The 23,506-nt window shown below is 41.8% G+C and overlaps 1 long non-coding RNA gene and 1 pseudogene across 2 annotated transcripts; one reads left to right on the plus strand and one right to left on the minus strand.

Annotated features, from left to right (window-relative positions):
* Positions 1 to 231: 231 nt before the first annotated feature.
* Positions 232 to 794, minus strand: LOC115293366 (annotated as a pseudogene).
* Positions 795 to 2,400: 1,606 nt separating this feature from the next.
* Positions 2,401 to 3,676, plus strand: LOC115294119. Of its 2 annotated transcripts, none has more exons than XR_003909735.1 (2): positions 2,401 to 2,534; positions 3,484 to 3,676. It is a non-coding gene; the product is annotated as an uncharacterized LOC115294119 (long non-coding RNA). The 2 variants fall into 2 exon arrangements; XR_003909736.1 differs by lacking the exon at positions 2,401 to 2,534 and adding an exon at positions 3,167 to 3,288.
* The last annotated feature ends 19,830 nt before the right edge of the window (positions 3,677 to 23,506 follow it).

Raw genomic sequence — 23,506 nt, forward strand, 5'->3', positions numbered from 1 at the left:
GAAACCAGCGTAGGGAAGGAAGCATCGGCCAAATAAGTTGGAGACATGAGCAAGGCCAGTGCCTGCGACTTAGATTTTTTTTTTTTAGTGATTTAACTAAAAATCACTAAAATTATCAGAAGGTCATAAGGAGCAAAGTAACATGGTCTAATTTTTTTATTTCTTTATTTTATGGAACAGAACACTTAGTTACATCAGCTTCCCATCAACATACTAGTCATTTAATGATGATTATATTGGCCATTTGTCCATTGGTTGGCAGGAGGCTCTTCCACTGAAGGCTCCCATGGTTTCCAATGTATCATTTTTCCTGCCAGACTTAGTTCATTTCCAGCCTGAAGAAAGAATCACCTCTTCTAGTTGGCCACCCTGAAGTTGGTCTTCTAATTTCTTAACATCTGGTTCTACTTTAACCAGACTCAACTTCTCATTTGTAATCCATTCTATTTACTTTCTATATGCTGCATTTTTAGGAATGTGCTCAAGGACATCAAGAATCTTTGTGTATGATATGCTTAGCCTCTCATGTGGACTCTCACATACAGCCACTCCCACAAGGTCAGTGGTCTTCCTCAGCACACCCGCCAGGACAGTGCCTATATTTATGTCAGAGCATGTTGGCTCCTGACTGCAGAGGGAACACAAGTGGAAACAGAGGGAACAAATGGGAATATAGTGCTAACTTTCCTCATAAGAGACGATGTAGTGTGACCAGAAACACATATGGAAATGGAGAGAAGTGGTCACATTCTAGATATGTCTTGCAAGAGCGGACTGGCTGATGCACCACACATGGGGAATAAGGGCATGAGAGACATGAATATCTAAACTGCTGTTTGATCAACCAGGTAGACAGGGAGGCCGATTACTAAGGGGTAAGTGGGCAAGAAGAATTTGGAGGAAAGCTCTGAATTTAAAATGCTGGCTTGGTCACACTACATTTGAGATGTTTATTTAATACAGGAACAGTCAAGGGAAAATTATGAGATTTCATAGTCATCAGTCATCACCACATCATAAGAATAGTATTTAAAGCCCTAAGGCTGGATAATATGACTAGAGAATATGTAGAGATATAGAGATTATCGGTGACCGTGCCCACTGACCTTACATTGTTGCTATCCTGTCACTCTCTCAATAAGACTGCAGTAGTTAGGGGGGAGAATGAGGTAGTTAAGATCAGTATTGGTAAGGTGAGAATAATAATACTCCACATAGTATTGCAAGAAATAAATAAGGAATACACAGAATATCTAAGATGGTGCATGACACAGAGAAGCCAACCAAGAAAATATGATTGTTTCTTTAAGATTTTATTATTTAAGGGGCACCTGGCTGGCTCAGTCAGTGGAACATATGACCCTTGATCTCAGGGTTGTGAATTCAAGCCCCATGTTGGGTGTAGAGATTACTTAAAAAGAAAATCTTAATGGGGTGCCTGGCAGCTCAGTTGGATGAGTGTCTGAGTCTTGATTTTGGATCAGGTCGTGATCTCACAGTGTGAAAGTTCTAAGTCCCACGGCACTGACCCTGTGGAGCCTACTTAGGATTCTCTCTTTATCCCTCTCTCTCTCTCTCTCTCTCTCTCTGCCCCTCCTCCACTTGCATGCGTGCTCACTCTCTCTCTCTCTCAAAATCGATAAACTTAAAAAAAAGAATTTATTAAAATAATAATGATAATAATAAAGATTTTATTTTTAAGTGATCTCTACACCCAACATGGGGCTCAAAGTTATAACCCTGAAATCAAGAATCACACACTCCACTAACTGAGACAGCCAGGTACCCCCAAATATGATTTTTCTCCCCATTTCCTTCCTTGGTAGAAAGTGGAATCAATAACTGGTCACAACACAGTCATAATCACTATATTTTTTTGACCCTGATAAATCCAATTATTTTGATGGTGTTCTGTACTGTAAGTGGTCTCTTTTACATTATTTAGTAACTTTTGGGTGTGGGGCAGGAAGAGAGGGATGGTGTCCAGAGACACCATACACTTCACATCCTATCTTACCATCCCTTAGTTTGTTGCCCTCTTTATATCCTTTTTTACTAAAATAAAAAGTATCATGGCTGTTAAAAAAACAAAAAAGAAAGAGAGAAAGAAGGAAAGAAAGAAAGTGGAATCAGCTGTAAATTGCAACAGAACAAAAATCTATTAGCTCAGATGCCTCTACAGCCAAAGGAAATCAGAAGAATCATCTGACTCTACATTTCCAAAATGAGATTCTTCCTAGAGGGTCTTAAGAGGTTTCCAGGGTCTCTGTGAAGCCTGAGTTAATAAAGTCAAACAGATTTCTTGAATACAGACCTTCATAAAGGTCTCCAAGGAATGGACCTTGTAGATACCATTTCCCAACTTTCACATAGGCAAGAGAAATTGTCCACAGACCAGTTTGACTCCACGCCCACATCTTACAGATGAGGAAACTGAGCACAAGGGGGATAAGTCACCCAGCTTGGAGCTCATCATCATAAAAGGCACCATCACGATGGCAGTGCTTGCCCCACTTCCCCTGGAGGCTTCCCCCGTGAGTAGCCTATTCCTGCTATTTTCCTAAAAGCTGAGCTGAGGAAGGGTCTGCAATAGGCTTTCAGGTTGATAAGATGATTCTGGTAGCGATCTAGTTCCTTCCTGCATCTGAAGTAGCACACAAGGGTTGGGAGGTATTGGCTAATGAAGAATAACGATGTTACATACCCATACTATGGAGTGAGAGACAGATTTTCTACTTCTTTCTAAAGTACAAATTAGACAATCCAACTATTACAACATTTATGGCTTTGCTGTATTTATGGCTTTCCCTCTAATCGCATGTGTGACTTTGGATCCATCCACATCATGTAAAATCTCTGAACTTCCATTTATCTGCTGCTAATAATAAGGGCAGTAAAATCAGAGTTAATATTTGCTAAAGCTCTGGCCCATACTCAAGGTTCCTAAATCAGCAGTAACTGTCTTCACCACTGATCAAAAGAACCTTGAACCAACTTTTTGAGAAGCCATACCTTCTGTTTTTCCTAATTTCTTCCCTTGACGATAAGGTTGAGCAGGGCAGAGACTAAGCAGAGCTTTGCTGAGGGTCTTTCACCATCACCATTTTGCAGAAAAGAAAACAAGAGTACATAAATGCGAACCCTGAGCATGTCTGAGGGTTCATAACGCCTGAGGCAGGAGGCAGGACTGGAGGTCAGCTTTGTCTGGTGCCAGCCCTGCAGTGCAAACCCCTGGAGTGTGGCTGATAGACGGTCGGAAGAAGGGCTTCCATGAAAGACCCGAGAAGAGTGAGTGGGGGGCGGTGCTGTCTGCTGTGCGTGGAGAGGCTCCTCTGGGCAGTGGGAAGACTGTGGGGGAGGTCGGGGAGCATGGGTGTGGGGATGGCACGGCAAGTTTGTAGGTCTACCGGCTACAACTTTGAGATCTCTAACAGATGTCATCCACCTGACCTTAAAACTGTGTTTTCTTGTTTCTAATAATAGGTTTCTACGATCCCAGGAAGATTCCACTGCATGCCCGAAGCTCCCCATCTTCACTTACTGAAACCAAAGACCCTTTCAAACTTATATTCATTTAGCTCAAACAGCTGACAACAGTGAAAATGTAATCGTCCCTGGGAGGACCCACTACGGCCTAATCCTATCAGTACTATAAATATAGGATATGAAGCTCTTAGCTATGACTGCATGCCCTTCTCAAAACATGAGTTTTATTTTATTTTATTTTTTTATTATTTTTATTTTAGAGAGAGAGTGAGCAGGGGAGAGGGGCAGAGGGAGACAGAGAGAATCTTAAGCAGGCTTCATGCCCAACGCAGAGCCTGACACAGGGCTCAATCCTGCCACCCTAGGACCATGACCTGAGCCAAAATTAAGAGTCAGATGAGCAATCGACTGAGCCACCCAGTTTGGCCCCTGAAAACATACGGGTTTTAAAAATCTACTTATTATTTCTTAGGAGGCTACAGGTTGGCATATAGTTCTTATAATCTAGACCAGTCAGATTTTGTATGGGCTCAGTCTATGGTCAGATGGCAGGGTCACCTGGGAGCGGAGTGCTCCACAATAGCCAAAATGACTCAGTTCTTCTCCACGTGGCGTCACTTGGAGCGTGCCCCAAAGGCAGACATGTTGTCACGGTGACCACAGAGAAGCCAGAGAGGGAGCAGAGACATGCAGCACTTCTTGAGGTCTAGACTCAGAATTGTTACATCATCATTTCTCCCACATTTTTCTGGCCAAAGCAAGTCACAAGGCCAGCCCCAGTTAGAGTGGGCAGGGACTAAAAAGTTAGTAGGCAAATGGCCCATAGAGGCCATTAATTTCATCAAGATCATCCATGCCTTCAATCTAACACAGGATAGAAGGGCAAATTTTGATTCAAAGAGTAGAAAAGGGAGGATAGAGAATGAGAATAAAATTTGTTTGCATTCTTCATGCTCTCATGCTTAGCAATCCTGTTCTATTATGTAGCCTTGAACTCAAGTAAATAGTACTCTGCCTGCTCATTTATAAATCTTTGTCTTAGTTTTTCCTATATAAGTAAATCATCTCCACACATACATTTTGTTTTGCAATCGTCATTGATTAAAATTTATTAAATACTTAAAAGTATTTTATCATCTGAGTTTAGCCAAACGATTCTGTAAAACCTTTAGTGTCTTTTTTTTTTAGAGGGGGGGTGCAAGTGAGTGAGGGGCAGAGAGAGAATATCCCACAAGGGGCAGGGAGAGAAAGACAGGGAAGTGGGGCTCATCCAGGGCTTATGTTTTACCCAAAGCAGGGCTCATGTTCACCCCAAGGAGGGCTCAAGCTCACCCAATGTAGGACTTGAACTCATGAACTGTGAGCTCATGACAAATGCTTAATGACTGAGCCACTCAGGCACCCTTGTCTTTTTTTTTTTTTCTTCTAATTAAGAAGCAACTTTAGTGTTTGCATTAGTGATTCAGTGGAACAGCTAAAAAGAAAGAATAATAAAAATCAACAACTTTTTTTACACCTACTTTGCGTAAAATAACCTTCTCTAGTATGACAAATTTATCATCAGGAAATACTTATTGAACCCCTAGCAGGAGGAAAGAACCATAATGAATATAGTACAAAACACATTTCTTTAGAAGTATATTCTGGGGGCACCTGGGTGGCTCAGTTCGTTAAATGTCTGACTTTTGGTTTCATCTCAGGTCATGATCTCACAGCCATGAGATAGAGCCCTACATTGGGCTTGGTGCTGACAGTGCAGAACCTGCTTGGGATTCTTCTCCCTCTTGTGCCCCTCCCCCTCTTGTGCTCTTTCTCTCTCAATATAAATCAACATTTTTTAAAAAATAAAAATAAATAAAAGTATTTTCTGATATTTTTATAGAAAGCATAGATGAGGCAGTGATAAAACATTGATAATATCATTTAACAGTCAGTATCTAGGGGTTCCTGGGTGGCTCAGTTGGTTAAGCATTTGACTTCAGCTCAAGTCATGATCTCACAGTTCATGGGTTCGAGCCCCACATCAGGCTCTGTGCTGACAGCTCAGAGCCTGGAGCCTGCTTCGGATTCTGTGTCTCCTTCTCTCTCTGCCCCACCCCCTCTCATGCTCTGTTTCCCCTCTGACTCAATAATAAATTAAAAAACATTAAAAAAATCAGTATCTAAATTGTTGGGTTAGGCATGTTCAACTTAAATAATGTACACTCATGGGGTTGCCTGGGTGGTTCAGTCAGTTAAGGGTCCAACTCTTGATTTTGGCTCAGGTCACCATCTCACAGTTCGTGGGATTGAGCCTTGTAGTTTGTGGTTTTGTCTCCCCCACTCTCTGTCCCTCCCCTGCTTGTGCTCGCGCTCTCTCTCTCTCTCTCTCTCAAAATAAATAAACAAAAACTTAAAAAAGAATAAAGAATGAACACTCACACAAGAGGAGGCAGCGAGAGGAGGGAGAATCAGGGCACAATCTCTGAGGCAACACATTCTCACTATCCTCTACAGGGAGGAAAGACATCAAGATTGGAATAAGACATAGGCTACCATGGGTAAGGGGCCAGTGTAAATGACCCCACACCAGCTTCAAGATAAGATGAAGCTCTTGAGGCGACAAGGAATATTATCTTAGAGTCCAACAGAATGTTGCTTTTTCATAGGTGTGTCGGGCAGGGCTAGACTTCAAACTCTGGCTTACCAGAAATCTCAAAACAACATCTGACCTGCCTGAGCTAACCACTCACTGAGCCTATGGAGGAGACGAGAAGCATCTGTATCTGTGTTTGAGTCATTTGCTGACCCACACTTGCACGTTTCAGGTGTGGCTGTGGCTGATCATGTCCCTCTGAGCACAGTGTGAAAGAGAAACCATCGTAGATACCACTTAATATAGTGAGGGGAAAGAAGGCCACTTGGCTGGAAGGGCTGTCACTGGCCGGATCAGGAGGAAACGCAAAGTTCCTTCCTGGTACTCCCCAGAGTTTCTTGAAAATCAGCTGGCCTCGAAAAGAGAAGACCAGAGTCTCTGGAAGAAACAGCTGGCCTCGGAAAGAGAAGATCAGCGGGCATCTAAAAGGCAACAGGCCATACCAGCAATGAGAAGCCTCCAGCAGACCTTACAGGCACAGCTCCTGGCCTACAGGAGCATGTTCGAGAGGCGAGAAGGGAAGCCAATGGACCCAGACCTGGAATGGTAAGTGACAGGTCTCAGACCTGGAAAAACAGTAGGTGAGAAGAGGGTGTTGTCTCTTTGTTATATAAAACGTCTCTTTAGCACCTCAAGGGCAGAAAGCCCCCGAGTAAGGGAGGTCTTTGGTTGCCCATTGGGAGCAGTTTCCTTGTTTACCCTCAAGGGCTTGAGAAAAAACAAGAGAGATCCCTCATGCTTCAGGAACCTAGGACATATTAAGCTCTGACACAAGGGTATTTTGCTTCTAGGGTGACTGAATCGAAGAACTGGCAGGGTTTGAGGGTTTTCATATTATTCAAACTGAAAAAAAGAGAACTCGAGCAGAGAAGGACAATAAGCAATGCTATGAAAGGCTGGAAAAGTATGGTTGCAGTCCAGGACTCCATTTGTTCAAGGAAACTCAATATTTTCCAGTGAAAGGAAAAGGGGATGGATGGAAGGAAGGAAGGAGGGAGGGAGGGAAGGAAGAAGAAAGGGAAGGAGGGAGAGAGAGAGGGAAGGAAGAGAGCACTGAATCCTAACCACCAGACTACCAGGGAGCATCTGAAGGAAAGAAATGAAAGGAAGGAAGGCAAGGAAGCAGGCAGAAAGAGAGAAAAATACAATTAAACAGAAGAAAATGCGATTATAACACACTTTTGCACTTGCCATGTCGATTCTATACGTTTTGGTTTTAAGTTCCTTTTAATTTAGAAAGATAGGTCTGGTTTTAGGTGCGATTCCGTTGACTTCCTTGTAAGCATGCACTACGGGTGAGATTTTCGGTTTTCTGACTTTTACTGTTTTCTAGTTTACATTTTGTAAAACCTCTAGGGGAGTACCCATTATATGTAGAGGAGTTTAATTTTTTTTAATTCCTCGAGAATTCCAACTCTATTTGCTTTAAAATCCCTCAAAGAACTCTGTCGTAAAAAGAAAGAGAATTTCATGGGAAGGTTGTTGGGCTCGGCCCAGACCTAGGGCAATAATAAAGAAAGAGACTCCAGAAACACATCTGAAGGCATCACCATGGGTACACACAACACTGGGAAGACAAACACCATCCATGAGATGTGAGGGGAACAGAAAACACATAAAATGTAAATGGGCGGGCGAGACAAGAATCCACGTGCTTTCTTTGGCTTCCAGGAGACTGTGTGTAATAATGGAAAGATGCAGACCCTTCAATTCTGCAAATTTGCCCTTGAATCCTATTCTGTAGGCGTTAAACTCATAAAGTGTGGACTAGGAAAAGAGACCGTGTCTCTGGAGTTTGATTGTCTTATCTCCAAAATGGTGAGAAACGTACCTATTCCCCAGGGTTATTAACAGAATTAAATAAGTTTCTATACATAAAGTACCAGGCATATAGAAATGTAACAAGACTTAAGTCCCCTTCCACTCTTTATCCTCTGTCCCTGAAAGATGAACAAACACTAGAACATAGTTTCACAGATCAACAGCCTATGTCTCCACAGCGCCCGTGATGGTCCAGTCCAAACACCAAGCCCCACCTTAATGCACAGCCTGTTCATGGGTGTGTTTGGCAGGGGTAGACTTCAAACTCTGGTTTACCAGAAATCTCAAATGACATGTTAGCTGCTGAGCTAACAGCTCCCTGTGTCTATGGAGCAGATGGGAAGCATCTGCATCTGTATTTGAATCGCAGCCTCCTCTCTCACAAACTAGGGCACAGGATGAGTTCATTAAACTCTCTGAGACTCAGGCTTCTCATCTGCAAAATGAGGGTGAAAACGCCCATACAGAATTACTCCCAGCACTGTGCACAAGTATCTTAGTAAACCCACAGCCTGCACCACAACTGCGGTGACCTTTAAAACGCTCTGTCCATTTGTTACCCAATTAGGTCTTCTTCTGCATTTTTGGGTAACTAGTAGAGAGTATTTCTCATTTGCTGATTAGCCTTGTGCATTCTTTCCTCCACAAATTGCATGCTTATGACCCAACTCACTTCTTAAAAGATCCTGTGAGCTGAATTCTCAAGACCAAACTATCTCAGACAGGTGACCGTCTCAGTCACCTGTTCGGAAGTCAGCCCAGCCTCACTGATCTTCACTGTTTCAAAACCTTGCAGTGGGGCACCTGGGTGGCTCAGTAGGTTAAGCGTCCGGCTTCGGCTCAGGTCATGATCTCATGGTTCGTGGGTTCGAGCCCCGCATCGGGCTCTGTGCTGACAGCTCAGAGCCTGGAGCCTGCTTCAGATTCTGTGTCTCCCTCCCTCTCTGACCCTCCCCTGCTCACACTGTCTCTCTCTCTCTCTCAAAAATAAATAAAAACATTTAAAATTTTTGATTTAAAAAAAAACTTTGCATGATGAATGTTAAATTGAAGACTTGTAATCCATAGCAATAGTTCATGCTGTTGTAAATGCCTGAAGATTCTGTAGAAAGTCATCATTTTTTAGTGTTCTTGGTTATTACCATTGTCACAAATAGGTGAAATAAGTATCTAAAAAACATGATATCAGTATTATCAATCAGGATACAGGGAAAATGGCAAAACTTCAGGGGCACCTGGGTGGCTCAGTTGGTTAAGCATCCAACTTCGGCTCAGGTCAGAATCTCATGGTTCGCTGGTTCAAGCCCCACCTCGGGCTCTGTACTGACAGCCTGGAGCCTGCTTCAGATTCTGTGTCTCCTCTTTCTCTAGCCTCTCCTACTCATACTCTGTTTCTCTCTGTCTCTCAAAAATAAATAAATGTTAAAAAAGAAAGAGACAACTTATAAAATGAGATAAAATATGTGCAAATCCCATATCTGATATAGGACTTATATCAAGAATATATAAAGGACACAACTCAATAACAAAATGGCAACCCAATTTTATTTTATTTATTTTATTTTTTTTTTACTGTCTTTATTTTAGACAGAGAGAGACAGTATGAGCAGGGGAGGGTCAGAGAGAGAGGAAGACACAATCTGAAGCAGGCTCCAGGCTCTGAGCTAGCTGTCAGAACAGAACCCGACGCAGGGCTCAAACCCACGAACCGTGAGATCATTACTCGAGCTGGATGCCTAACCGACTGAGCTACCCAGGCGCCCCGACAACCCAATTTTAAAATGGGCAAAGGATTTGGATTGATTTTTCTCCAAAAGAGATACACAAATGGCCAAAAATCACAGAAAATACGCTCGACATCATCAGTCATTAGGAAAATGCAAGTATAGAAACATAATCAGATACCAGTTCACATCCACCAGAATGGCTTTAACTAAAAAGAAAAAAAATAGTTAAATGTTGGCAAGCTTAGAGAGCAACTAGAACTCTCATCTACTGCCAACTAGAATGCATAATGGTGCAACCACTTTGGGAAACAGTTTGGCATTTCCTCAAAAAGTTAAACATAGCAATTTCACCCCAAGGTGTTTAACCAAGACCAGTGAAAACATATGTGCACACAAAACTTATACACAAAACTCCGTAGCAGCATCATTCAAAATGTCGAAAAAATAGAAATAATCCAAATATGTACCAAGTGAAACATGGATTCATAGGGTGTGGTATATCCATAAAATGGAATATTACTGGGTCATAAAAGGGAAGTACTGATGCATAGTATGACTTGGAGGAAACTTGCAAACATGCTAGGTGAGAGGTGCCTGGCTGGCGCAATGGGTAGAGCATGCAACCCTTGATCTCGGGGCCATGAGTATAAGCCCCACATTGAGTGTGGTATGTACTTAAAAAAAAAAATGCTAGGTGAAAGAAGCCAGTTACGAAAGATCATATATAGTACCTCCCATTTATATGAAATAACCAGACTAGCTAATTTCTATCTCTACGTGAAATGTTTCATCCATAGACAGAAAATAGTGGTTGCCCAGGGCAGAGAAGCAGGGAGGTAGGGGGATAGAGAGTAATTGGCAATAGTTACAAGGTTTCTTTTTGAAGATGAAAATGTTCTACAATGAGGTGACGTGAAGTAAGACAGTGGCTGTGGGCCTCTATAAATATGCTAAAAACCACTACGCTGTATATTTTAAACAGGTGGACGTTAGGTTATATAAATGATACCTTAAGGTGTTTTTATAATCTTTAAAAATAGTTACTTTAACTAAGGCCCTATGATTTTATTATAAATGTTGGTAACAGATTATAACAGCTTACTAAATGCTTATTATGTTGTCAAGCAATATTGAAAGTTTTAACAGGAAATAATTCACTTTCCTCACAAACCTGCTAGGCAAAGACCATTATTATTTACAATTTACAGATTAGAAAACTAAAGCTATTAAGAGGCATCAGAAGAATTCAAACATAGAAGGGCACCTGGGCACCTCAGTCAGTTGAGCAGCAGAGTCTTGATTTCGGCTCAGGTCACAAATTCACGGTTCGTAGATCAAGCCCTGTGTCAGGCTTTGTGCTGACAGCATGGAGCCTGCTTGGAATTCCCTCCCTCTCTCTCTCCCACTCTCTCTCTCTCTCTCTCTCTGCCCCTCCCTGCTTACACACAGGTACTGTCTCTCAAAATAAATATTTAAAAAAGAAAAAAAATTAAACAGAGAGTCTGTGTTTTTAAATAAAACATATACCTGCTCCTGTAATCTAGCAGCAAAATAAGGGGAAGAAATCCCTGAAATTCAGACAATTGGGGAAATTTTAAAATATTATAACAAACAGGGACACCTGGCTGGCTCAGTCAGACAGCATGTGACTCTTGATCTCGGGGTTATGAGTTCAAGCCCTATAGTGGGTATAGAGATTAGTTTTAAAAATTTTTTAATCTTTAAAATAAAATAAAATATTACAATAAACAACAGAGCCTAAGAAAGTTAAAGCCTAAGAGCAAAATAATTTTTTCAGTTACTTCACACAACAGCAGTGGAAAATGAAAGGCTGTAGATGACATGGCCATGTTCTTCTCTTGTCCTGTATAAAAACAATAGTAGCCACCTGGGTAGCTCAGTCAGCTAAGCATCTGACTTAAGCTCAGGTCATGATCTCGCGGTTCATGGGTTCAAGCCCCATGCTGCATCCTCTCTGAGAAGGGCTCATGACTTCAAAGGAGGAATTAACCTCCTCTCCAATTGTGATCACAGAGGCCACAGACTAAAAGGGTTTGAGGAAGGAACAAAGCACTTGAGATACGACCTAGTTCATTAGATAGACTGAGCATTCCAGGCTGCCTGGTGCGGCCATTAGCACCAATGTCAACACTCCATGGGCACAAACTGTTAATACCTGATCTCTCTCTCTCTCTCTTCTCTGGGATTAAGTTTTCCACAAGCCACATGCAGGCACACGGCTGATGTCACATTCCAGAGAAGGAAATTGCATCTTTTGATTATATTACAATAAGACTTCACTCAACTTTAGTGAAAATATGACCAGCTCAAATCGTAATCTTCCTCCTCATCATCATTGGTAGTATTTTCTGCATAATTATTACATACAGGCTTCATGCTTGAACTGTATGCTATTGTAACAAGTCCTCACCATAGGCTTTTGATATGGATACTATCATTACTATTACCATTTTCCCAGATGTTTGGAGAGGTTAAGAACCTTTCTAAAGTAACACAGAGAGTAAATAATGGAGCTACCCTTCCAATGCAGATAACCTACCCCCCAAATGCACATTATAAATCACTCTAGAAATGTGGACACAAGCACAATATACCGAGACTGGTTTTCTGTATACAGCTATTCCCTGATGAAGCCTGAATCTCCAGGTAACTCCACCAGAGCACACACTTCTTTGCCCAAATGGAGTATCTAATTATATTAATAATAACCTGAGGGGTACCTGGGAGGCTCAGTTGGTTAGGTGTCTCTTTTTAATTTAATTTTTTATTATTTATTTTATTTTTTTATTTTAGAGAGAGCATGCATGAACAGGGATGAAGGGCAGAGGGAAGAGAGAGAGAGAGAAAGAGAGCGAGAGAGAGAGAGAATCTCAAGGAGGCTTCACACTCAGAGTGGAGCTCGATGCAGGGCTTGATCCCACGATCCTAGAATAATTACCTGAGCTGAAATCAAAAGTCAGACACCTTGAACAGACAGCTTGAACTCACAAAAGGTGAGCCAAAATCAAGAATCAGTCACTTAAGGGGTGCCTGGGTGGCTTAGTGGGTTAAGTGTTAAACTCTTGGTTTCAGCTCGTGATATCATAGTGAGTTCGAGCCCCGAGTCAGCTCTGTGCTGACAGCACAGACCCTGCTTGGTCTCCCTCTTTCTGCCCCTCTCTCACTTTCAAAAATGAATAAATATAAACAAACAAACAAACAAAAAAACACTGACCTGAACACAGCATAATCCACCAGGATAAATCTTAAAGCACAAATAACTGTAACATTGCTTAATTGTAGAGGAAATTTAGTGTATTTTTAAATGCACATTTACATTACATGCTCTGGAAAGTTCAGTTTTGAAGCTCGGTTGTGCATCTGGTGTTTTCAGTTTGGTCTTGTGGCCCAGCATCCCATTCCTACAGCCTGAGGAGGAGAAAAAGGAGGAGGAGGAGGAGATATAGGCATGAGTCCCCACCCCACCCCCTTGCACAGTTGAGCACCAGCATGCATATTAGGTGCATATTTGTGGACTTCAGAATGGCTAGATGTAATAACCAAAGATTATCATCATTGAACAAGACTAAACTCTTAAAACTATAGACCTTGTTTCATTGAAGAAAAAAAAGAATTCCTACAGTGAAACCTCAATGACTCGGGTTTAAGGAGAGAAAACTAGGGCTAGAGAAGACTTTCAACATCATGTAGCTGCCAGTGTTAAACTCAAAAGCACATTTTTGAGAATCCAGTGAATCAAAACAGGCAGAATGAGCAATGGAGAGCGCTGAGGACAGAGGCAGCCTGCAGAGACCAGCCCCGCCACAAGGGGGCACTACTACTTAGTATCAGCCAACTATTACCCCCCTTACAGATCTGATTTTCTAGCCCAGGTCAGATAACAATGTTTTCTGTGAAATGTACAAGAAATTTCTACTTATGAAACATAGCAAAGGCCAAACAGAAGATGTCAGCAGGCCAAATCTCGCCTAATATCTTTTCATTCAATAGAAAGCAAAAAAGTGCAGAGATGTTAATTGAATTTACCAAATGAGAGAGCCCAAATTCATTGTTCTCTTTTCTACCTCAAAACCTCTTTTATAATCTCTACTTATAAAGATATAACATGTACTGGGGCACCGCGTAACTCAGTTGGTTAAGTGTCTGACCTTGGCTCAGGTCACAATCTCATAGTTCGTAGGTTTGACCCCTACATCAGGCTCTGAGTGGACAGTCTGGGGCCTGTTTGGGATTCTCTCTCTCTCTCTCTGCCCCTCCCCTACTTGCGTTTTCTCTCTCAAAATAAATAAACTTAAAAAAAAAGGATATAACATGTGACTTACTGGAAAGCATCAGAAAAACGAGATATTTGAATCATTGGTGGTCTTGCTTCAAACTGCCTGCTAATGGCCAGTTTCTGTCTTGTTTGGTTTTGTAATTTCAGTTTCCATGGGAGGAGATAATAAGGTCTCTGCTATCTTTATTTTAGTTGTATTCTACTTACTACCATTTTTTGCCAGTGTGTGTGCTACTGTTATAGCCGTATTTGTATAAATATTCTCCAGTTGTTTATCTTTGATCGCCTGGTCTTTGTTTTCACTTTCACACACAAAAATGAAAGCTATGGTGAAGGCTATGAGCGCCTTGAACAGGGTTGATGTCTAAGCACTTGAAGGGGTCAAACTGGCAGGTGGGGGCCTGACATGTGGATTTCTGCATAGTGGTCAACTGCCGTTAACCTTAAAGATAAAGCATCAGAATTCATTTTCTCTCTGTGGTCGTGTGCCTTCAGAACCTCATTCCTGCTTGAACATAAGGTCCAAACATAACGACTAGCAAATTTTGAAACATTTAGCAGAGACAGCTCCTATCAAGAAGTGAAATTCAAGTGGCACGCCACAGCTGCATCCCACTCTGGAGTGGGCACAGGTCGTCCATCCCCCTGCATCCGGGCATTTAAAATCTGAATGTCCTTGACTAATGAGTGATGTTCAGCATCTCTTCATGTGTCTGTTGGCCATCTGGATGTCTTCTTTGGAGAAATGTTTGTTCATGTCTTCTGCCCTTTTTTAAGTGGACTGTTTGCAGGTGTGTGTGGGGGTTTTTTTTGTTTGTTTGTTTTTGTTTTGTGTTTTTGGTGTTGAATTGTATAAGTTCTTTATAATTGGTGGTTACCAGAGGGGATGTAGATGGGGGCATGGGTGAAATAGGTGATGTGGATGAAGACGACACTTACGGTGATGAACACCAAGTAATGTACAGAACTGTTGAATCGCTATACCGTACACCTGAAACTAATACAACACTTTGTGTTAACCATACCAGACATAAAAACAAAACAGTGTGCCCGGGTGAGCGTCCAGCTTCAGCTCAAGTCAAGATCTCAAGGTTTGTGAGTTCAAGCCCTGCATCACGCTCGCTGCTGTCAGGACAGAGCCTATGTCAATCCTCTGTCCCCTCACTCTCTCCCCCCTCCTCCACTCATGCTCGCTCACACACTTTCTCTCTCTCCCTCTCTAGCTCTCTCAAAAATAAAGACACATTTTTTATTTTTATTTTTTGAGAGAGATAGAGCAGAAGTGAGAGAGTAGAAGAGAGAAAGGGAGACACAGAATCCAAAGCAGGCTGCAGGCTCTGAGCTGTCAGCACAGAACCCAATGCAGGCTTGAACTAACAGACAATGAGCTCATGACCTGAGCCAAAGTAAGACACTTAACCGACTGAGCCACCCAGGCACCCTTCTCCCTAGGGAGAAGATAAATACTGCCCTTTTCTACCATTTTCTGCTGGCTTCTAGCCATACCTCACAGTTTTACTTACCATCCTGGCTCTTGAAGGTACTTGAGTATGTGACCGCTGCTCTAGACTTTCAGCAAACCTCATCTTTGACACAATTTCTTACGATAAGGAAAGAATTCGTATCTTACATAAGAGTTCAGTCAATACTGTCTCAACTACTTCAGTGTTGCTTCCCAAAGACTGGTAGCTGCTGCCTGAATGAACTAATCATGTCACCCAGATGCTTGAAGTCATTTTCTGCTTTCAAAGCATCAGGTACAAGGCCATCAAATTCCACTTCCATCTCTGTATTCCTATTACCTATGAGATAAAGCTGGAACGAGCCACCGGCGTTCAGGATCCTTCATCACTCAGCCTCCACCTAAGAGTTTAAAACTACTACCTTCCTCACCAACACACCGTCGCCATTTACACTCACACCTGGCCCGAGCCCGATTATTTGCTCATGAACTCCCCTCCCTTTCCAACCTCTCCTCATTCTTCAGAGTTTAACTCAAATTCCACCTTTTCTAAATCTTCCCAGTTCAAAAGATCTTGCCTCCTCTTAAATGTAAGTAAATAATCTCTCCTCATTTTAAATGCTCAATAAATGTTTGTTGAATGAACAAATGAGTTGCAGCATGACCACATTCTTATGACCACTTAATTATGGCCAAGTTGCTTAACCTTTTTAAGAGACTGTTTCATCATCTGTAAAAATGTGGTTTGGGCAAGGACTGACTGAGATGTTATTTTGAAATTACCCAGCAGAGATGCCACCGAGACTCAAAAGATAACGAGGTAGTGCAAAGACTGGGGAAGTAATGTCCTGATTTACTGCCTTTCTCCCTCCTGTATTTTTAGTTAACTTTTCAGTTATATACAGTGTCTCTTCCTAGCTTCATTACTGGAGAAGGGCCCATTTCTTTAAAAAAATGCTACATCATTCACTGCGGTTAGCATGGAGTCTTGCTAATAAACCATTGTTCATGAGTCAATAGCTTCTCTATTAAAAAATATGTCCAAAGACTGTCTGCTGACACTGGAATTTGCTCCCTTAGAGACACTCTCTCCTATGGTAAGCACTGCCTCAGCTAAAATCCAGCCGTGCCTGGGAGGCAGTAACAAATTTCACTGCATTCGTTATTAATATACGTGTGAGCAGAAACTACTTGCAGGCTGTTGCTCTTACATGAAGACTGATATTGGTTCATTTAATCCAACACCTTAGTAGAACTTAGTTTATTTAATATCTTTCCAACATTATTGCAGCATAGAGATAAGGGGGAAAGGAGAAATACAGATATCGCACTATCGAAGATGACAAAGAGTAAAGCTAGGCGCAGTGCGCCATCAGAATTGCAGCAAGAAGGCACGAGGAATGAGTGTGAGCTGGGGCGCATGGGTGGCTTCATCCCTTGAGTGCCCGACTTCGGCTCAGGTCATGATTTTGTCTTGTGGTTCGGGAATTCGAGTCCTGCATTGGGCTTTGTGCTGACAATACAGAGCCTACTTGGGATTCTCTTTCTCTCACTGCACCTCCATCATTTGCACACTCACTCTCTTTCTCTCTCAAAATAATAAATCAACAAACTTAAAAAAAAAAAGGAACCAGGATGACCAGCTGTCATAGTTTGCCCATCACTGAGTGGATGCAAAGATACAAGGCATTTAGTGCTAAAACCAGAAAATCCTGGAAAAACGGATATGTTGGTCACCCTATGAGGAACCACTAAAATCCCAGCAAAAGACATACTTTCTCTAATTTCAGAAGTGCACTTAGAGTCAGTACTGCACACGGAGCAGCACAACAACCTGTCCCTGGCGGGTTATCAGCTGGTTAGAGCAAAGGGCTAACAAGGCCAAGGCTACAGATTTGATTTGCCAGGAAACTCTGCTCTCTTCCACAGAGCTTCTGCTTCAGTTAGGCCACCCATTCACCAATGCCAGTGCGCATGGCTACTCTGGACCAAATCCTTCACTGCTGCTAGAAATGTGGGTGGAGGGACACTGATGTTTTCCTTGTGCGTGAACACAGAGTGAGCAAATAATGTCACATAAAGAAACTCAACCTTCCGAACCTCCTGCTTAAATGGGTTCTAAAAAGCAGTAATACATAGCAGCATGGCAAACTTCCATAGCATTTTCTCCTAGATTTCATTCTTTTTATTTTAATGTTGTATTTATTTTTTGAGATAGAGAATGCCAGCGGAGTGGGGGGGTCAAGGAGTGGGGAGGACAGAGGATCCCAAGCAGCCTCCACACTGTCAACTCAAAGCCTGACGCAGGGATGTAGGGCTCGAACTCATGAGCCACAAAATCATGACCTGAGCCGAAGTCAGATGCCCAAATGACTGAGCTACCTAGGTGCCCTAATTTCATTCTAATGTGGTGAGACATGCATGGCAGACACCACGCTGGGCAGGCTGGGGATAACCTGAGGTCACACAGCCAGAAAGCAAGAGAATGCCAGCGGGGGTGGGGGTGACAGGGAAAGAGGTCACGGCTGCCCCTAAACCAGCAAAGTACACAACCCGAACACTGAGCTCCCCTTTGTACGCTTCCCCTTCCATAAGAATTCCAGAACTCTCCGGCTCCCAAGGACCACGAAGCACAGGCCAGAAGCCTCTGGGTGTCTTGCCAAATGTGGGCTGCGGCACGCCTGTGGGCTGATTTATCTCCCGCACGTGTGAAGCCATAAAGCACATCCACATTCTCCACCCCACTGGCCAGGCCCGGGGGACCCATCGCCAGTCCCTGCACCTCACTGTTTTATGTCTTTACTTTCCCAGAGACTTTGCTGCCTGAACCCACAAAGTTGCATGGTGTTCATATCAGTAAACCGAAAGCTGAATTTCCCCAACACGTTTATTTTTTCCTTCAGAGCAAATGCGGGTAGGATGAAAAACACTCTGTGTCATACTTCATGTTACTCATTAACCGACTTCAAAAAAAAAAAAAAAATAGCCTGGCTAGATTAGCAGTCACGTGAAGAGTTTCCTGCACTGTGGGAACGGAGCAAAGCCAAACGCAGAGATTTTCACATAATCAGAGGAGGGGGGATTCAGAAATGAGGCTTTGAGCTTATTTCCTGACCTGGCGATCGACACGGGCGCAATGGTGAAGAAAAGGCTGTCTTCCAGTGACACGGTGTTCCGGTTTGACATTCCGGGCAGCCCGAGAAAGGCAAGCAACGAGGCCCCGCACAGCGCCACGGACAGCCCCAGCTCTGTGCTGCTCAGGTGGGTACATCTCGTGGGTCATCCTGGTGGCCTCACCACCTGACAAGTGTTCCTGGGAGAGCCCCTTCCTCAGGCTAGGGGGTTGCGATCTGCCCAGGGGGAAGGAGAAGGCGCAAGCCGAGGCATTTGTGCCAGTGGATTGGAAGGGGCACATAGCAAAGAACGCGACTTGCTGATCAAATAGAACCATGACCATTATTACGGGAAAATAATTATTAGTGCCATCTTTAGGACTTTTTTAGTAGTGGATGACTAGCCAGCTATGCTGTTTTTTAATTCCTGATCACTTTCAGATTCATAGGAAGTGAAGCCAAAGAGCTGAGCCAAAAATCTTACTTTGATGTCAGAATTACCTGAGTTAATATCAAAAAAGTAAATGTGGGGGCTAAGTTAATTATCAAAATAGTGTTAGCTGTGCTGTGTGGTTCGACTACTTATCGTATAGCTGCTCTGGCCTGATTCAGAACACACTCTTTGTAGCTCTTAATATTAATACCCATATTAACATCACTCTGATAATTACATATTTTGTTAAATGTTACTTATTTTGAAAGAGAGAGCATGTGCGTGTGCATGTGCAGGGGAGGGGTAGGGAGAGAAGGAGAATCCCAGGCAGAATCCTGATGTCAAAACAGAGCCAGATGCGGGGCTCAATCTCACAAACTGCGAGATCATGACCTGAACCGAAACCAAGAGTCAGATGCTTCACAGACCGAGCCATCCATGCACCCCTAATAATTACATATTTTTAATGAAAAGTCGTGTTGCTAACTCTTTATTCATTTGGGTCTCATAATAATTCTCCAGAAACTTATATAAGTTCCTAAAGATATAATTTGATATAAGAAATCAAATGCAAATGGAATCAATTACAAGAAAAAGTTTCTTACCCAACTTTCATGTAAACTTTCATGTTATTTCCATTAAACCTGTCAAGTGAAGACAGAGGAGTGACCTCCACACAGGAAGTTGACCTTTACATAGCACCACAACCAGAAAGGTGATCATTTGTTTTGTTTTTTAATCGTTTTAAATAATATAAAAACGTGCTCAGGGCGCCTGGGTGGCTCAGCCATTAAGCATGTGATTTTGGCTCAGTTCATCACCTCACTGTTCTTGAGTTCAAATCCCACATCCGGTGAGCTGGAGCCTGCTGTGGATGAGCCCACCTCTCTCTGTGATTCTCAGAGATTCTCAGTCTCTCTCGGTGCCCCTTGCTCACTTGCACCCCCCTCTCTAAAAAAGAAAAAGTGCTCAAGTGCTTTTAAAAACTAAACAGAAAACAAGAAATGCCATTTCAATTAATGGTGTGTGTGTGTGTATCAGAATGTCAGGTTACAGAAACAAGTGGAAAAAATTTTTTTTTAAGTTTCAGGGACAAAGAGCCTGAATTTATGCAAAATGTTGCATGATGCACCTATTTTTAATTTTTCCATCCCTCATGAACATGAATCTGTCTGACATGAATTGTCTGAGCATGAGCAAACTCCTTTGACTGAAAATGTAAAATCTATGTATTACTTTGTATTACTTCCACATTTCGAATGTTCCTCAAATCATTTTGTCTCCTTAATCCATCTCTTATGTAGATTGTAAGGCTGACACTTCTAGGAGCTCAAGGTCTAATCAGGAAAAATGAAATTAAAGTACATAAACAAATAAATTTTTAAAATACAGAAAATACAATTTAAATAAACATACATATTATTTAAATAAGTGTAAATAAATAGAATAAAAATAAAAACCTGCATCAGCCTAAATTCAAACCCCTTTCAAAAACAGCCCAGGCCTATTTTACCTGCATATTAGAATATTCAATGTAAGGGGCACCTGGGTGGCTCAGTTGGTTAAGCATCCATCCTTGGCTAAGGTCATGAGGCCAAGTTCATGGGTTTGAGGCCCGCACAGGCTCTGCACCAACAGCTTAGGGCCTGGGCCTGCTTCTGATTCTGTGTCTCCCTCTCTCTCTGCCCCTCCCTGGCTCATGCTCTGTCTCTCAAAAATGAATAAACATTTAAAAAAAATTTTTAAAGGATACTCAACATCAAATGTCTATATTAGTATCTATAAGTATTTTTTTAATGTGTATTGGAACCAATCTAAAAACGTTACATGTATCTCCAAACAGTTTGGGCAGTGAAGGACTTTTAGCCTAGTTGAAAAATCTACTCAATGTATCTATCATATATTCAATCATTCAAAATAATTCATGGAAGCATGCTGGTTAATTATTACAAGTTAAAAAAAAAGGCCAGGTAAACATTTCCCTTTACCTTCTAACTAAATTTATGTGGCTGACATGGGATCCCATTACCCTCTCCATGAACTAGGGCTAGAATGTACTCTGAGATCAACATACTACTTCAAATAGGCACAGATACAATTTATGCAGCCTTCTTTTTCAACCCTTCAACAAATAATTAGTGAGTGACTGTCATATGCCAGGCTATGTGGAATGCATAGTGGATACAGTCATGAGCAAGCCAGACCTACTATCTGCCCGCATAGAGGTTATTAGTTTAATGTCAAAGACAGGATAAAAAATTATGAATGCATGAATGTATCCACACATGCATACATAATTTTTACATTAACATATATTATCATAGGAAACAATTACAGGGCTAATATAGAGAATAAAATAGGGGAAACTAACTTAGATGAGATGGCATATAAAGGATTCTTCAAGAAGTGACAATTCAGCTATCTAAGAGGATGAAAAAAGAGCCAGCCTCGGAATGACTGGAAAGGAGCACGTTGCCCTGAGGTGGGGGAGGATCTTATGTCTTGAGGAACCAGGGGACAGTGGCATCCAATAAAATTGAAAGAGAAGCATTGAATACAGGGGTTTAGAATTCTATTTTAATTGCAGTGGGAAACCAGTGGGTGGTTTAAAATAGGGGAATATCACCAAGTGTTGCTCCCTGTAGAAGGGCATTCTGGCCCATGTCTGGGTAATTTCCAGTTTTTTGCCCTGTCAAGAAATACTGCATCTTGCCCATGCCTTGCCGTGTGCTTGTGTAAGAGTGTCTGTAAAGTATGGACCCAGCAGAGGAACTGCTGGGTCACAGATTACAGGCACAATTAACCCTGCTCATGATGTCAACCTGTGTCCCAAACTGGGGTCATTTACACTCTCACCCACAGCCATTCTGATGCCTCCACAACATTGGCGTTGTCTCACTTTTAGGTTTTTTCCAATCTGGAAGCTGTGAAATGCCATCTCAATGAGGGTTTCAGGTTCATTTCCCTTATTAATACGAAAGGAACACCTTTTCAACATGTTTATTGATTTGTTTCACTTCCTCTTCTGTAAGATGCCTGCTTGTGTATTTATGACTCTTTGGGGCAGGAGGCAAGGGAAGACGGGTTACTATCTTTTTCTTCCTTTTACAGATTTTTTAATGTTTATTTATTTATTTTGAGAGAAAGAGAAGTGTGTGCACCCCCATGCGCATGGACAGGAGAGTGCCAGAGAGAGAGAGACAGAATCCCGAGCTGACTCCACACTCAGTGTGGAGCTTGACACGGGGCTCATTCTCACAGCCGTGAGATTATGACCCGAGCCGAACTAGCCAAGGAACTCCCTGATAATGTTGAATATAAGTAGTAATTACAGACATTCTTGTTTTGTTTTTTATTTTAAATGGAATGCTTTTAACATTTCAGGTTTTATCAGTCCTTTTCTCTCAGGTTAAAAAAGGACCTACCACCCCCCAAAATACAGGGGTTTTTTTAATTTTTAGGGGGAGGGGGGCACCTGAGTGGTTCAAACGTCTGACTTTGGCTCAAGTCACGATCTTCCAGTTCATGAGTTCATGAGCCTGCCTTCGATTCTGTGTCTCTCTCTTTCTCTGTTGCTTCCAGCTCACACTTTGTCTCTCTGTCTCTTTCTCAAAAAAATAAATAAATAAACATTAAAAAAATTTTTTAAAGGTGCTTTCCAATTTTCCAAGATGTCATTGAAACTACTGAACACTTTCCTGAAAATCTTTAACATCATTTCCCAAAATATACAGAACATTGGGCAGTCTTGAATAACATGAATTACTCTAACCTCCTCTTTTTTGTCTGAGAAGAGGTATTATTAATGGAGAATAACTGACATACAATACTGTATTGGTTTCAGATATAAAATGTAGTGATATTTATATACATTATGAAATGGTTACCTTAATAAGTCTAGGTACAACCTGTCACCATACAAAGTTGTTCCAAGATCACTGACTATATTCCCTACACATGTATATCTTATTTATTTTATAACTAGAAGTCTGTACCTCCTAATCCTTCTTACCTATTTCATCCATTCCCCCATTTCCCTCCCCTCTGGCAACTCTCAAGTTTGTTCTCTGATTTCATAAGTCTGTTTTCTGTGTTTTGTTTTTTAGAATGCACATATAAGTGAAATCATATGGTATCCGTCCTTCTCTGTCAGCCTTATTTCACTTAGCATAATACCCTCTCATCTATCTGTATTACCACAAATGGCAATATTTCATTTCTTAACAGCTAATACTCCACTGTGTGTGTGTGTGCGTGCGTGCACACATGCACATGTGTGCACCGTATCTTCTTTATCCATTCATCTGTTGATGGACATTTAGGTTGCTTCCATATCTTGGCTATTGTAAATAATGCTGCAATGGACAGAGATGTGCGTACACCTTTACAAATTAGTGTTTCTCTTTTCTTTAGAGAAATCTGTAGAGTGAAATCCCTGGATCTTATAGTAGTTCCATTTTTAATTTTTTGAGGAACTTCCGTATTGTTTTCCATAGTGGCTGCACCAGTTTACATTCCCACCAATAGGGCAT

This window comes from Suricata suricatta, chromosome 6 (genome assembly GCF_006229205.1).
Source record: "Suricata suricatta isolate VVHF042 chromosome 6, meerkat_22Aug2017_6uvM2_HiC, whole genome shotgun sequence".
In the NCBI taxonomy this organism is placed as follows: Eukaryota; Metazoa; Chordata; class Mammalia; order Carnivora; family Herpestidae; genus Suricata; species Suricata suricatta.